This window comes from Leopardus geoffroyi, chromosome B3, assembly GCF_018350155.1.
Source record: "Leopardus geoffroyi isolate Oge1 chromosome B3, O.geoffroyi_Oge1_pat1.0, whole genome shotgun sequence".
In the NCBI taxonomy this organism is placed as follows: Eukaryota; Metazoa; Chordata; class Mammalia; order Carnivora; family Felidae; genus Leopardus; species Leopardus geoffroyi.
Genome location: NC_059337.1, coordinates 37,820,869 through 37,836,571, shown reverse-complemented (window position 1 = coordinate 37,836,571; position 15,703 = coordinate 37,820,869). Strand labels below are relative to the sequence as shown.

Genomic DNA, 15,703 nt, shown 5'->3' with positions numbered 1-15,703 from the left:
ATTCTCCTTGCCTCCAGTAATCGCTGGAGATTTCTGTATTTGTGGTAATGATCTTCAAAAGACAAGAAACCCCATATGGCATTACTTAAAAGTGTTCTTATAAAAGAGTATGTGTCTAGAATATATAAAGAACTCTGAAAACTCAACAGTAAAAAGACATGAAGAGACATTCCACTGCAGAGGATATACAAATGGCAGATAAGCACATGAAAGGATGTTCAGCATCATTAGCCAAATTAAAACCGCAACAAAATATTACTACATACCTACCAAAATGTAGAAAATTTAAAATGCTGACAGGAATATAAAGTGATATAGCCCAGTGGAAAACAGTTTGGCATGTCTTAAAAATTTAAGCATGCAACTACATACAACCCAGCATTTGTACTCCTGAGTCCTTTTGGGACTCTTTGTCCCAAAGAAATGAAGACTTGGGTTCACACAAAAACCTGTACACAAATGTTGATAGCAGCTTTGTTCATAGTAGCCCAAAACTGGAAACAACCCATGTGTCCTCTAGTGAGTGAATAATGAAACAACCTGTGGTACATTTATACTGTATAATATTACTCAGCAATGAGGACTGAGCTGTTGGTATATATAACCTGGATGACTTTCCATAGAATTATGCTGAGTGAAAAAAAGCCAGGCACAAAATATTACATACTATATGATTCTATTTTCATATTTTTTAAATGACAAAATTATAGAAATGGAGAGTAGATTAGTGGTTTCCAGGAGCTAACGAGAGGGTTTGGGAGCCAGAGGGAAGTGGGTGTGGCTGTAAAAGGGTATGGTGTTGGGCACGTTGTCTATCTTGACTCTATCAGTGTCAATACCCTGTTTATGATATTGTAGTGTAGTTTTACAAGATGTTACCACGGACAGAGGGAATACAGGATGTCTCTATTATGTCTTGAACTGCATGTGAGTTTATAATTTTCTCAAAATAAAAAGCTTAATTTTAAAAAAAATTGTAGTTGTCTTTCGGGTAGTCTACTTAATCTGAGAGGGCTTAGTTTTTCTTTCTCCTCTACATCTGTGATAGGATTTATCATAGCATAGTCATTCCTTTTAGGACATATCAAAAAAGATGAAGAACCCAGGGAAATCATGCACGCCACCTTGCCCTCCCGTTCTGAAATGAGTATCTTTGGAAGCCTTAGAAGAGAGAGAAGAGATATGTGGCACACAGGGAAGGAATACAAGTGGGAGAGGGTCATTATGCCCTGTCACCTCCCCTAAAATCCTTCTCCCTTGCTGGAGGGTTGGGGTTTAAAGTAGATTATGTGATCATTGTGTGTTTTGACTCACAGGTTTTTATAGTACCCTAATGTGAGCCCCTGGGTTTTACAGTGAGCCCTGTCCAACCACCCAGCAGGATACTCTGTATGTGGTTTTGATGAATGTTTGATTCACCAAGCCCCTCAGCTCTGATCATCACTTTGTCTCATAGGCAGACCATGAAGTTTAGGAGCTTATCAGAGGGAGAAGGAGAACACCTGTGTCATGGTCCTTTCTTTGGTTAGAGGTTGGAGGCCACAGTTAATTTATGATACTGATTGTGTGCCAGTGCATGTTTATTAGATGAATGAATTGAATCATATCTTTCTGGGAATAATGTTTTTCTCCTAGAATTTTTTCTAAGAGAAAAAATTATACTACAGTTTTATGGGATTTCATTGAAAGTTATCCTTTGTTGCCCTTTCTATTATTAAAGTAAGAGATTTGTCCTAAGATAGAACATTCTGCCAGAATGTTTAGCAGTTAGAAGACCTCTTCACGTCTGTTCTTTGCTCCAAGACATAGTTTGAAGTGATCAGCACCATGGAAATCAAATCCATTATTTTGCTGTTGGAGTATTAAGTTTCCTGTAGACTGCATGCAACAGTAATTGTTATCATTCATTGAATGCCTTCCATACACTACTGTGTTAGATCTTTTGTGTATGTTATTTCATTCAGGCTTCATGATAACCTTGCAAGAAAAGTATCATTGTATCCCCATTTGTAGATGAGGAAACTGAGGCTCCATAAGGCTAAATAATTTAGCCATAAAAAGGGCAATCAGTAGTTGGTGGTCTAATGGAAGAGCTCTAGTTTTAGGGTCAGACCCGGGTTTAAATTCTGCTTCTGCCTCTTCATTCAACTTTGCTACGTGACCTTGGGTCAGTTCCTCAAAGAGGTCATAGCCTTATGTCTGGGACATAACAGCTATTGTATGGTTCAAGTAACTGCTTCACGAGGAAAACAGCAAGAGGTTATGTGAGAGAATAGTTAGAAACTTCCCCAAACTTTCCTCCTAATCTGCTTTTCTGTAAGAAGTGGAAAAGACTGAAATAAAACCTCTGAAGATCAGTCAGCTCTTCAGTGCCAAAGCTGGAATAATAGGCCAACCTATACATTCAAATGAGGTTGATCTTGTAAATATAGTGCAGTTTGTTAAGGCTTAAGACTTAGGATTGGAGACTCTAATTGTGTGGCCTTGGGCAAGTAATTTCATTAATTTGAGCCTCAATTTACTCATCTGTATATTGGGGCTAATGATATTTATCTCATCAGTTATAATGAGAACTAAAAGAGTTAATAATGCATATGATGATAATGCATTTAACTCCGTGCTGGGCATACAGCAAGTGCCAAAGAAGTATTAGCTGTTGGAATTTTTATTTCTTTTGAATAGTTTACCAAAGTTGATCTTATAGACATGCTGCTCCAAATCTGCAATGAAAATGCATCTTACCTTTTATTTATGCATTTAATGTAATTTTCCTTTTTCACTGAGAAGCCTTCATAGTTAGTAGGAGTCTTAACAATTTGTGGTGTCTTAGACTTGGACAAGTAGGTTCTTCCAGGGCTGGGGCAGAATATATGTCCCTTCCGGCTCCCAGGAACTTGTTCCTCCACACCTGGTGTTTCCCACACACTGACCTGAATATGTACATATTGCCAGGTAGGAATCTAAAATATATGTTGGGGGGCACCTGGGTGGCTCAGTCAGTTAAGCATCCAACTTCGGCTCAGGTCACGATCTCAAGGTTCATGGGTTCAAGCCCTGCTTCAGGCTCTGTGCTAACAGCTCAGAGCCTGGCGCCTGCATCACATGCTATGTCTCCCTCTCTCTTCTGCCCCTCCCCGACTCATGCTCAGCCCCTCTCTCTCTCCCTCTCTCTCTGTGTCTCTCAAAAATAAATAAACATTAAAAAAAAATCCACTTTGCTGGAAGGGAGCCTCCTTTACTTACTGTGGAAAGATTGAGGGAAGGCAGAAGCCATTTTGCCGTTGGTATCAGCCTTGTATCAGCTGTTTGTCTTTTGCCTTTCTCATAAGCGAAGGAGAAAACCAGGTTTGTTGCCTCCTTTCTGAACTGAATCATGAGACTCTGGATGATAACTGTCGTTTCGCGCAGCTAATTATGCTGCTTAATTTTATTTAAGGCTTTACAAGAATATTTGGATGACCTACCCTTTATTACATGATGGAGTGATTAGAATAACTTTTATATTGCATTGTGGTTTTCTCTTATGTGTGTCCCTGTTGTGCACAGATGAATTTGTAATGCAGACTGTCAGCATAGTCTATATCTAATTGTACCTGCTGTTCTCATTCATTAGAATGTAGTCCCCAAGAAATAACGAGGTAAATATATTAGTTGTTGTCTTTTCATGAGACAATGAAACATAATGTAAGAGCGTTTTGCCGCAGTACCCTGCCACAGTGCTAGGAGAGGTTACCAGGAGGGGAGACCTGCTAATGTGTCCTCTGGCTCCTGGTAAACTGAGAGCGGCTTCCTGGCATGCAGGCAAAACCGTGTAATTGCTTTATAGAGGGAAAAGTTGCAGGGAAGTTTATTTCTGCTTTCATTGTCATCCCACCACAGAGCCACATGCCACATTTTAAAACTGAGCTCATGTTCCTTTAAGAATTGTCCCGTGCCTGGGGCGCCTGGGTGGCGCAGTCGGTTAAGCGTCCGACTTCAGCCAGGTCACGATCTCGCGGTCCGGGAGTTCGAGCCCCGCGTCGGGCTCTGGGCTGATGGCTCAGAGCCTGGAGCCTGTTTCCGATTCTGTGTCTCCCTCTCTCTCTGCCCCTCCCCCGTTCATGCTCTGTGTCTCTCTGTCCCAAAAATAAATAAACGTTGAAAAAAAAAAAATTTAAAGAATTGTCCCGTGCCTATTTCTAGAAGCGTCCAGTGAGGCTTACCCGGGAAAGCACGGAGCAAATTAAATATTTTAAGCATCAAACAAAATGGAGTCCAAAAGGGAACAGAAGTAGAATACCATCAGGCCTTGATATGAATAGATCACAGCAAAAAGGGAATCCTCAATTTGCGTGACTTTCCTTTTCTGACAAGAGAAAACATGTGGTAGCATCGACAAAGCCAAGATTTTCTTTGGAGCTAATCTTACCAAGATATCGACGTGTAGATCCCTGTACAAAGCTCCTTGGGTAACTCCAACTGTAGTTTAGTGAAAGCGCTCTTATTTATCTATTTTGAACAGCCCCTTCGTCACCCAGCCATATCCTGACGGAGGGTAGCCTCCCCCCTCTGACCCCTGATTGTGTTGGGAGCGGGGGCTGGGCTGTGGGCGGTGGGGGCTTTTGTGAAGAGCCGCAGAAAGCCCATGCTCCTGTGGGCTCTGAGCTTTATTAGCAAGCTTCAGCTTGACGCTGTTTGTGTGGATTGTTTAATGGCTAATTGATGCAGCATGAGTCAAGATACAGTTTCTTGCATGAGGCGGTTATGGGTGGCAACATGGGTTGTCTCAACATGATACCAATTTCCACAGTCAGTTTGGTCAATTCAGTGAAAAAAAAAATGAGCCAGTCCAGCCTGAAAATCAAAGCAGTTTCTGGAGGTTATTGAGGCAACTATGGTTGGTTGACCAAATTTTTCATGTTTGAACCAGTTGTTTTCACATTTTGTATACATAGCCTTAGTCATTTGGGGGGAATAGTCTTAAACACGCAGAAGTGACACCTAAAAATGAGTGTCTTTAAATATTGATAGCCACAATCAGGCCTTCTAGTGCATATCAGTTTTGCCATTTTGTATTTAGCATATGGTTGGTTTAACTCACTATGTGTTTCATATCTAGTTATAAGTAGAGTAGGAAAGTGACCCCGGTGACCACAAAGCACCCGAGACACTATGGAGAATAAGTCAAATTGTGTTTTGAGGCTGATTTTTTAAAGTTTTATTGGTAGGTAGCCTGTATATCATAAAATGCACCCATTTTAAGTGTATGATTCAGGGATTTTTAAGAAGTTACAGAATTGTGCAGCTATTCCCATAATCCATTTTAGAACATTTCCATCGCCCCCAAAAAAGTCCTCATGCCCATTTGCAGTCCCTGCTCCCATCCCCAGGGAGCTACTAATCTATTTTCTCACTTTATTGATTTGCCTTTTCTGGACATTTTATATAAATAGAATCATACAGTATAAAATATTTTCTTTCTTTCCTTCCTTTCCTTCCTTTCATTCATTCATTCATTCTTTTTTTTTTTTTTTTTTAAGTAAACTCTATCCCCAACATGGGGCCTGAAGTCACAACCCTGAGATCAAGAGTGCATGCTCTACTGAATGAGCCAGCCAGACACCTCAATAAAAAATGTTTTCTATCTCAGGGCGCCTGGGTGGCTCAGTCAGTTAGGCGTCTGACTCTTGGTTTCAGCTCAGGTCCTGATCTCACACTTTCGTGAGTTTGAGCCCCACATCAGGTTCTGGGCTGATAGTGAGGAGCCTACTTGGGATTCTCTGTCTCCCTTTCTCTCTGCCCTTCCCCTACTCACACTCTCTGTCTCTCTCAAAATAAATAATAAATAAACTTAAAAAAAAAAAAAAAAGAACTCCCAATTAGAAAAGAATCTTTTCTATTTCACTTCTTTCCGTTAATATAATGTTTTTGAGGGGCGTCTGGGTGTCTCAGTCGGTTAAGCATCCAACTTCAGCTCAGGTCACGATCTCTCAGTCCGTGAGTTTGAGCCCCGCTTCGGGCTCTGGGCTGATGGCTCGGAGCCTGGAGCCTGCTTCCGATTCTGTGTCTCCCTCTCTCTCTGCCCCTCCCCGTTCATGCTCTGTCTCTCTCTGTCTCAAAAATAAATAAACGTTAAAAAAATTTTTTTTAAATAAATAATGTTTTTGAGGTTCACCATGTTGTACAGTGTGTCGCCCGTTCCTTTGTACTAATCCATTTTCTGGATAGATCACATTTTATTCATCCATTTGCTAATAGATATTTGGTTTTGTGTCTAAGTTTGGGGCTGTTATGATAATGTTTCTATTCATAAAGCTTCTATTCATATTCCATTCATAGTCTATTTGATTCTATTTTCATATCTCTTGAGTAGATATGGGGGGGTGGTTAGTATTTTTCTTTAAATATTTGTAATCACAGTGAATCAGGTTATCTGGTGCATACCAGTTTTGAGAAGATGTAACCATTTTACTCTTGATCAGTATAGTTAACTGATGTCTCATATTTTGTTAAATATGGAGTAGGAAAGTGACCACAAGGGTTATATGGTAAGTTTGTGTTTAATTTTTAAACACTTTAAGGCTGATTTTTATTCAATTATAGGCTCCTGTAGAAAACTGTCTACTGCTATCTTCTGCATAACATGAGACCCTGTTTGTAAATTCTTTTATTCTTCTCACTCCTTGATATCTTTCTAGTAATCTGCTAAGCACTTCAAATTATGAAATAGAACTGCATCATACCTGGCTATTATTTATGTGGGATGTCCCTGCTGCAGCTCAGATATTCAGTACATCATCAATAACTAGCCCAGCTTACTGTGAAATCTCACTGAAGGAGTGGGCATATATTGTGACAGGAGACACGTGTTGTGATTGTTAACTCTTCTGTGATCTCCCCTGAACAGCACTGGCCATCCTGGTGGAGCCTGTCTTCAGGTAGAGCTCGTATAATGAGAGTGAACTTTATTTAGCACTGCATCTGGTTCAGTGTATTAGATAATCCACTTCCTGACTTTCTAGGGTGAGAGTCATTGTCATTACCAACTCTACAAAGTGGTATACAAAGTGCGTTCAAGTTTACAAAATGTTTCTCCCATTCTTTTCATTTATTTGGCAATTTTTTGAGCTCCAGCTCTGCGACGGGCACTGCTAAGCCCACGGTCTCACTCAGTTTTCATAACAACCTTGTCAGTGTAGGCAGATCATATATCACCCATGATCTTGTATATCATACGCACGTGAGCGAATGTATGTGCATGTGCACACACACACTTTCTATGTCATCTTCTCTGAGAGGGTCGGACCAATAGAAATCTATTCTGATTCCCATAAAAGTCTATCTGCATAAAATGACTAAATTTTTTTCTAAAATGAAAGAAGATAAGAAATAACCTGATTTTTAAAATGAGTCACTTTGCGTTGTACCTTTTTTTTTTAAGTTGATTTATTTTTAGAGAGGGAGAGAGCGAGCAAGTAGGGGAGGGGCAGAAAGAGAAGGAGAGAGAGAATCCCAAGCAGTCTCCTTGCTGACAGCATGGAACCCGACATGGGGATTGAATCCACAAACTGCGAGATCATGACCTGAGCTGAAACCAAGAGTTGGAAACTCAACTGACTGAGCTACCCAGGTGCCCCTGCATTGTACCTTTATCTCAATTTCTCCAACACAATCTTGAACTCTTGGCCAAGATTAAATCAGACTACTGCAAGTTAGGGAACATACTTTATATCTAAAGCAAAGAGAATTAGAGTTAATTTGGTTTTTCACCAAAGCCTTTTGTTTTACAATAGATGAAGCTTATTTCTCTCTTTTTTTTTTTAATGTTTATTTATTTATTTGAGAGAGAGAGAGAGAGTGTGGAAGCAGGGGAGGGGCAGAGAGAGAGGGAGAGAAGAATCCCAGATGCTCTATTGGAGAATCTGACAGCACAGAGCCTGACATGGGGCTCAAACCCATGAACCCTGAGATCATGACCTGAGACGAAATTAAGAGTTGGACACTTAACCCACTGAGCCACACAGGCACCCTGAAGCTTATTTCTTTTTAGTGGTATGAAAAGGACCTGTAATTTTACACACTTCATTTGTATTTTCTTTGAGAAAATGTCTCAGTTAAAATCAATGCTCTGCTATTCATTTAAGCTCCCTTGCCTTCAATAAAACTAATTGATAAACCCTAATAATTAATGGCCTGATTAAACCAAAATGACTTACATCTGCCCTGATGATTGCCATTTATAATCACTCACTTTAATGACTCGTCTTTTCTGTGCTTTGCTTACAGAAGAAAGGCTATGGTGTTTTTAAGTGAGCTGAATAAAAAAACTGTATGCTTTCAATTGCTGTTTGTTTCTTATAACTTGAGACTACATTAAAATATGCATAGAGGGGTGCTTGTATGACTTAGTCAGTTAAGCGTCTGACTTCAGCTCGGGTCATGATCTCACGGTTCATGAGTTCAAGCCTGTGCTGGGCTCTGTGCTGATGGCTAGCTAGAACCTGGAGACTGCTTTGGATTCTGTGTCTCCCTCTCTCTGCCCCTACCCTGCTCATGCTCTGTTTCTCTCTTTCAAAAATAAACACTACAAAATGTTTAATAAGCATAGATATAACTACTTACTTACAAGAAGCTCTCTGCCTGATCTGTCATGTTTATGGCTTGGAATAAGGTTGAAAACATCACTTCAGTATTCCAGGAGCTGTTTTTGAGAGTTGCTGAATTCATATGTTTTAAGTGTTAAGTTGGAAGTAATATGTTCAGTGGCTGTATACTAGGATTGTTGATACCTCAGATACAAGGTGGACTATCTTATTCGGCTGAAGTGAAACTTAAATTGAAGGAGCGATCCTCATTCCAACATTTAAAAGAGATTACATTTGTTTCAAATTCTGCCACGTGAATTAAGATTTAGCCTAACTGAATAAAGCCCTAATATTATACCCTCCTTATTTCAAAAACAGCTTTGAGGGGCAGCCAGCTGGGTCGTCAGAAGAGCATGTGACTCTTGATCTTGGGTGGCTCAGTCAGTTGAGTGTCCAACCCTCGATTTTTGGCTCAGATCATGATCCCATGGTTATGGGATCAAGCCCTCTGTTGGGCTGTGTGCTGAGCATGGAGCTTGCTTAACATTTTCTCTTCCACTGCCCTCTCCCCCACTCACACACTCTCTCTGTCTCAAACAAACAAACAAAAAAAAATTAAGACAACTTACAACATCAGGTCAAAACAATGAACAAAAGATGAAAAGACAAGAATTTTTAAATAAAGAGATATTCCCACTTCTGCCCAGGAAGGAATCACTGCTATGGGACTTAACCGTCCACCAAAAACAACTAGGAAACTGGACAAAATTTATTAAACATCTGTTTTCAGACATTAGATAACAAGCACTGCAGGACTGTGATCCCTGAGAAGAGGTGAACAGATGAAGTGAGCTCTATAATCCCCCAAGCTTTCTGCTTGAGGCAGTTTCTGGAGTGGAGCTTAGGGAGAGGGCACCTAGACAGAACCCAAAGGTCTGAAGAGCTGAAGAGGCCGAGTTTGGAGGTCAAGAAAGCAAAATGGCTAGAATTGACAGGGCAGAGCCCTACAGAGGCAGGAATTATGCAGAAAAAGAACTCAAGAAATTGTATTAGGGTGTCCTCAAGTTGTTAGCCAAATATTCTGTGCATTTGTAGGGTGAAGTGTTACAAAGCTAAACAAAGTACTGTCTTGGAAAGAATATTTCTGGGGAACTATAAGCTAAACAATTCCCAAAGCTTATAAAAGGTTCAGAATTTTTAAAATCTGAATCAGCTAGAGTGGGGAGACATTGTTGAATACATTTGAGCATTCAAGAGAGACTTTTGAAAAGGGTCATGCTTTCATAGTGGGGCTAAACTAACCCTACAGTAGGGGTTACTCTAGGCCCTCCATGAATAAAGAGTCTAAAATAAGCTTCAACATGATCTGGCTATCTGCAAATAAGGTAACTACCTGCTATTATCAAGTCCAACACTCTTTAAAGGACTACAACAAAATTCAGATCTTAATAACATAAGATTCGCAACATCTGGCATCTGAATAAGAATTAGTAGGTAAACAAAGAATTTTTCTGATAATGGATGAAAGATCATAACCAGGAGGGAAAAAAATTAATGTAAACAGCACCCCTCACCCCCACACTCTTAGATAATGGACTGAGCAAACAAGGACTTTAGAACATTTACTATAAATGTTATAAGTATTTTCAAGGATCTCAAGGGAAACATGAGCATTATGAGGAGAGAAATGGAAGTCATAAAGAATCAAATGGAGCATCTAGAGATGAAAAATATCTAAAATAGAAATTTCACTTGATGGACTTAACAGTGGATTAGACACACAGAAAAAAGCGATCAGTGATCTTGATGTTAGAAATACAGAAATTATCCAAAATTACTAAAGACAAAAAAAAACAAAAGAGCAAAAGAGACCAAAAAAACAAAACAAAACAAAACAAAAAAAACAAAATCAGCACAGGCTCAGTGACCTTTGTGACAGTATCAGGAAATCTAGGATATAGGTGTAACGGAATCTCAAGTCTCAGAAGGAAAGGAGAGAAAAAAAAGGAACAACAAATAATTTGAAAAAATAGACTCCAGATTTTGTAAATTTGATGAAACCCATAAACCCATAGATCTAAGAAGTTCAACAAACCGTAACCAGGATAAACACAAAACCATACCAAAATGCAACAAAATAAAAAATTTAAAAACCAGTGATTTAAAAAATCTTTAAAATAATTCAGAGAAAACAAGTAGAACAAAAATAAAATAAAATAAGAATGACAGCAGACTTCTTGTCTGAAGCTATGCAAACCAGAAGATAATGGAAGGACACCCTGAAAATGTTGAGGGATGGGAACCCTATCAATCCAGAGTTCTGTTTACTAAATATACTTTCAAAATTAACAAATAAGACTTCTCTAGGCAAACAAAGAAGAGAAAATTTTTTATTTATTGCCAGTAGACCAACATTATAAAAAAATGTTGAAGTTATTGAGGCAGAACAAAAATGGTATCAAATACATGATTAGGCCTACATAAAGTAATAAATAGCATTAGAAATGGTAAACATGTAGATATTATAAAAGACTTTTTTATCAATTTTAAATGTCTTTAAAAGATTAAAGCAAAAATAAAGAGTATATTGTGGAGCTTATAACATATGTAGAAAAAAGATATGTAACAGTACACAAAGGATAGAAGGAAAAAATGAAAGTGTATTGTAAGTTCTTACATTATAAATGGAATATCCAAATATTACTTGAAAGTATACTGTGAGAAGTTAAACATTCTGCAAATTCTAGAGCAGCTGTAAAAAAAAAAAAAAGCTTCAAACAGGGGCTGGCAAACTTTAGCCTGCAGGCTATTTGGCTCACTGCCTGTTTTTATAAACAAAATTTTATTGCAACACAGCCATGCCCATTAGTTTATGTTTTGCCTATGATTGCTTTTACACTACAGCAAAATTGAGTAGTTATAACAAAAACCATATGGCCTTCAAAGCCTGAAATATGTTTTTTTATAGAAAAGGTTGCCAGCCTCTGGCTTATAAGCCCATGGTAGAGATCAGTGGATTCATTTTACACACACACACACACACACACACACACACACACACACACACAAATAATCCAAAAAAAAGCAAGGAGACAAGAAAAAAAGAAACTAAGAACAGATGGGACAAATAGTGAGATGGTAAGGTTGAACTCAACCATATCAATAATTACATTAAATGTAAATGGTCTAAATTTTCCAATTAAAAGCACAAATTGTCACATAGTTAAAAAAGCAAGACCCAACTGTGTACTGTCTGCAGCATATCAACTTTGAATGCTAATGACAGATATACCACCTAAACAGTAACCAACATATTATGGGATTTAGAATGTATGTAGAAAAGGCAAAACTGTAACAACAGTAACCAGTCAATGGTTGCCAGGGGTCAGAGAGGAGTTGACTATAAAGGGGCTCAGGGAACTTTTTGGGGTGACATAAATGTTTCATATCTTGATCGTGGTGTGGATACATGGATGTTTACATTTGTCACACTCAGAGTTCAAAATGATTGCAATAAAATTGTTTTTTTAATGAATAAAATCGATTTTTAAAAGTAGAGAAGAAATTTCTCTTCAGATATTCTTAACTGTATAGCAGATAAGTTGGAAGCAATATAGCAGGTTATGTTAGTCTTTTCTAAATGCTGGTCTGAAGACCAGGCTGTGTTAGATTGATTTCTGATTCAGTAGATCTGAGGTGAAACTCAAAAAAGTTGGTTTTGGAATTTTGTGGTTTGTTTGTGGGTTTGTTTGTTTGTTTGTTTGTTTTTTCAGTTTTGGGGGGAGTTTTATGCACAGCCAAGCTTGGGAGCTCTTTAGTTATATAATTCTCATTGTTTTTATTATAGGAAGCACACCAGTTGTTCAGGAGAATCCCATTTAGATTATACATAAGCAGTGTGGTTATCCTGAAATTTCATGTGCTCTATTTTGGTAAAAGAATATACCAACAGGTCTTCAGTCTGCACTGGCCTGAAGGGCAGAGATAGGGTCTGACTCATTTTCTCTCCACATCATTTACCATATCAGGCACTTGTTAAGGTGTCAGTCAGTACTTGTTGAATAAGTGTTTTTGAACAACTGTGGATTCTTTCCAGAATGAAAAAATGTCATTTAAAAATGTATTCAGTAGTAGTGAAATGTATATGCCATTAGGTGGGAAAAGATTAGCTCCTTCTCAGGCCAAGTTCTCTGGATGGGCACGTTTGTCCATCTGTTTAGTAGCGATATCATTCATTCACCATTTGTTCAACAACTCTCATTTCTTGTCAGTACCAGACACCATCCTAGGTATAGTAGTGATCAAACATCTACTCTCTGTGTTTGTGTAGGTTCCCTTCGAGATGGAGGGACTGAGAAACAGATTTACATATATGTCTGGGGTGGGAAGGGATTGCTGTTCATACTGGGTGACTGGGGAAGGCTTCCTTACATGTGAGTTAAAAACCTAAAGGAAATGAAGGAGCAAGCTATGCGCATGTATATGTATGGGATCAGAGTATTCCAAGGAGATAGAGCCCCAAAGCAGGAACAGGTCTAGCAAGGAGGCCAGTGAAAGGAAGCAGCTTGGGCAGAGAGAGGAATAGGAAGGGTGTGAGCACAGGGTTAGCGGGGACCAGCTCAGAGACAGCCTCGGAGACTATCATGAGGATTGTAGTTCCGTGTTTTGTGTTGAGGTAGGAAGCCCTTTTAGGTTTTAGGCAGAGAAGTGACATAGGGTGATTTAGTTTTAAAAGTATCATTAAAAATTGTTTTTTAATTAAAAAAATAATAAAGGGATCACTTTAGTTGCTGTGTTTAACACAGACTGTAATAGGCAAGCACAAATACAGAGAGACCAGTAGCCTTGTTGAAGAATGTGTGTGCATGATCTGACCAGAATGCATCTTCATAAACATTAAATTGGTCTTATATAGTTCTACTTACTACACTTTGGGAATTACCTTCTTTCAGCTAGCATTTACTCAAATACAGGTAAAACTTGCTGCAGTAACAACAAGCTATTTCCTAAACATGTCAAAATACCCCACTTGTTGTTGTATAACAGTTCGGTTGATTACCAATGGATAATAGTACCTTGTATTTATGGAATATTTGACAGTTTAAAAGCAGTTTTACATTCCTTTGGGTGGGGGGAGCAGTTTATTATCTCATCCAGTCCCCACAGTTCTTTAAGATTGGCAGAGTGGCTATTACTATTTCCCTGTAGTGGTAGAAATTAAAACGTCACCTGCCTGGTGAAATTCACATGCCAAGTTTGTGGCAGGGCCAGAAAGACCAAAACACAGATCCTCTGCCTCCTAGCCTACAGCCATTGGTTTTGTTTAAAGGAGTCTGTTATGTTCAAGTGATGTCTCCAGATATTAGTGCGAGGGGAGTACTTAGCAAATTTAGTATATTGTTTAACAAGCCATTAACCAGTGATCAAGACACTGTTGTCTGAAGGGATGCACACAAGGATGTGTGAAGCATTTTCCTACCCTGTGAACTTATTACTTGGGGTGGTGACACCTCCACCAGTAAATATGGTAAATAACTACTATTCAAACAGTGTCACATGCTTAGTTCCAAACAAATGGCACAGACAGTAAATGCGTTAGCAGTTCAGAGGAAGCCATGACTTTGTTGACCTGAGTAGTTAAGGCAACAGGGAGAGAGGGTTCTTGAGTTGAAATATGGGCAAGATTCAGTCAGGACATATCGAGGAAGGATTTCTCAACTTGGGAGCGGAAGGGAGAGGGGAACACGCAGCATGAACAAAGGCTTGGTGATGGAGGGTTTTGTTTCTATTGAGACAATGATTAAACTGGTCAGGTGGAGTACAAAGCTTGACATGAGGATGACTGGTGTTTACTGCTTTCACATATAAAGTGTTCCTGAGAACTAGGCTGAGAGGTGAATGTGCAAAAGTCATAGAGCAGGCTGGCATGTAAGTTTAAAATGATGTCCTTAGCTGAAAAATGCAATGAAGTTCTTATTTACACCTGCCTTTTAGAGTATAATCTAGCAGTTCTCTTGTTTTATTGTTTCTCTCTCTATTGATCCACTTAAGTCAAAAGTGTATCTGATTAAAGCTAAAGATCTGTTAATTTTGGCATACCTCATGATTTCCAGGCAGCTCCATCTTCCAGGAGCTCAAAATATTTGTTCATTAACTGTCTCCATCTGATGTGGCAGCTTAAGAGGGGTTTAAAGATGTCAATATATAAAAGAGTAGGTTGTCCAAAAGAAAAATATTCTAAGTTGAGTGCCTGTAATGAGAATTGGATTTGGAAAATAAGACCCGCATATGTGGAGTCTAACATTTCTTTCAGTTCACCAAACATTTATTGAATGTCTAATGGTGCTGTAATGTGTATGTATTGTGCTAACTAGGAGTTCACATTCAGGTTGGCGGGGGAGGTCAGGGAATATTTTACTTCCTCACCAAGAAGAGAAATGAGGTAGTAAAAGTGGATATTTAATACGATGGTGTATAAGATTTATGTTCAAATTGAGGAAGGTTGGAGGCAGAAAGACTAGTTGGAAAAAGAACCTATACCAGCCGTAGGCATGCTAACTTGTTTTCATAGAGAGAGTGCCCCTAAAGATAGTACATAGTATGTCTTGTATGAAGGTCATGCGACAGAGACATGTTCTATAGCTAACCCTGATCACTGAAAAAGAATCATCAGCATAAAATAATGCTTTGTGCTTATGGTTTCTATTTGTTTATTCTCTCATCCATTCAACAAGTATTTATTAAGCACTTGCTATATGCCTGAAACTCTTCTAGGGGCTGGGAATACAGTAGTCGGTAAAAGAAACAAAGTCCCTGCCTTCATGCCATTTACATTCTAGTGTCAGCCAGGTGATACCAAATGAGCACATGTATGAGAAAGTGCCTGGCACGTTGCCTGTCACATAGGAAGTAGAGTTCAGTAATTGTTTACTGAGTTTGAACTTGAAGTTTGGATTAAGTACCTACTGTTGGCAGGATACTTTGTTAGGGTACTCTTTTGCAAAGTGAAGGCTTGGGGTGAGAATACTCACATGTCTTTTAAAAATGTTACGTAAAAAATTGAGTCTCTTGTTCAGTTTTGGGGTAATGCAGGTTGTATGCTGTATTAAATATAACAAGTTGTCTGTTCCAGACCACTT

General features: G+C 38.8%; 1 protein-coding gene across 11 annotated transcripts in view; it reads left to right on the top strand.

Annotated features, from left to right (window-relative positions):
- The window catches only part of MAP2K5 (mitogen-activated protein kinase kinase 5), a 277,056-nt gene that overhangs the window by 141,282 nt on the left and 120,071 nt on the right, over window positions 1-15,703 (top strand). The gene's annotated exons all lie outside the window — the stretch shown is intronic.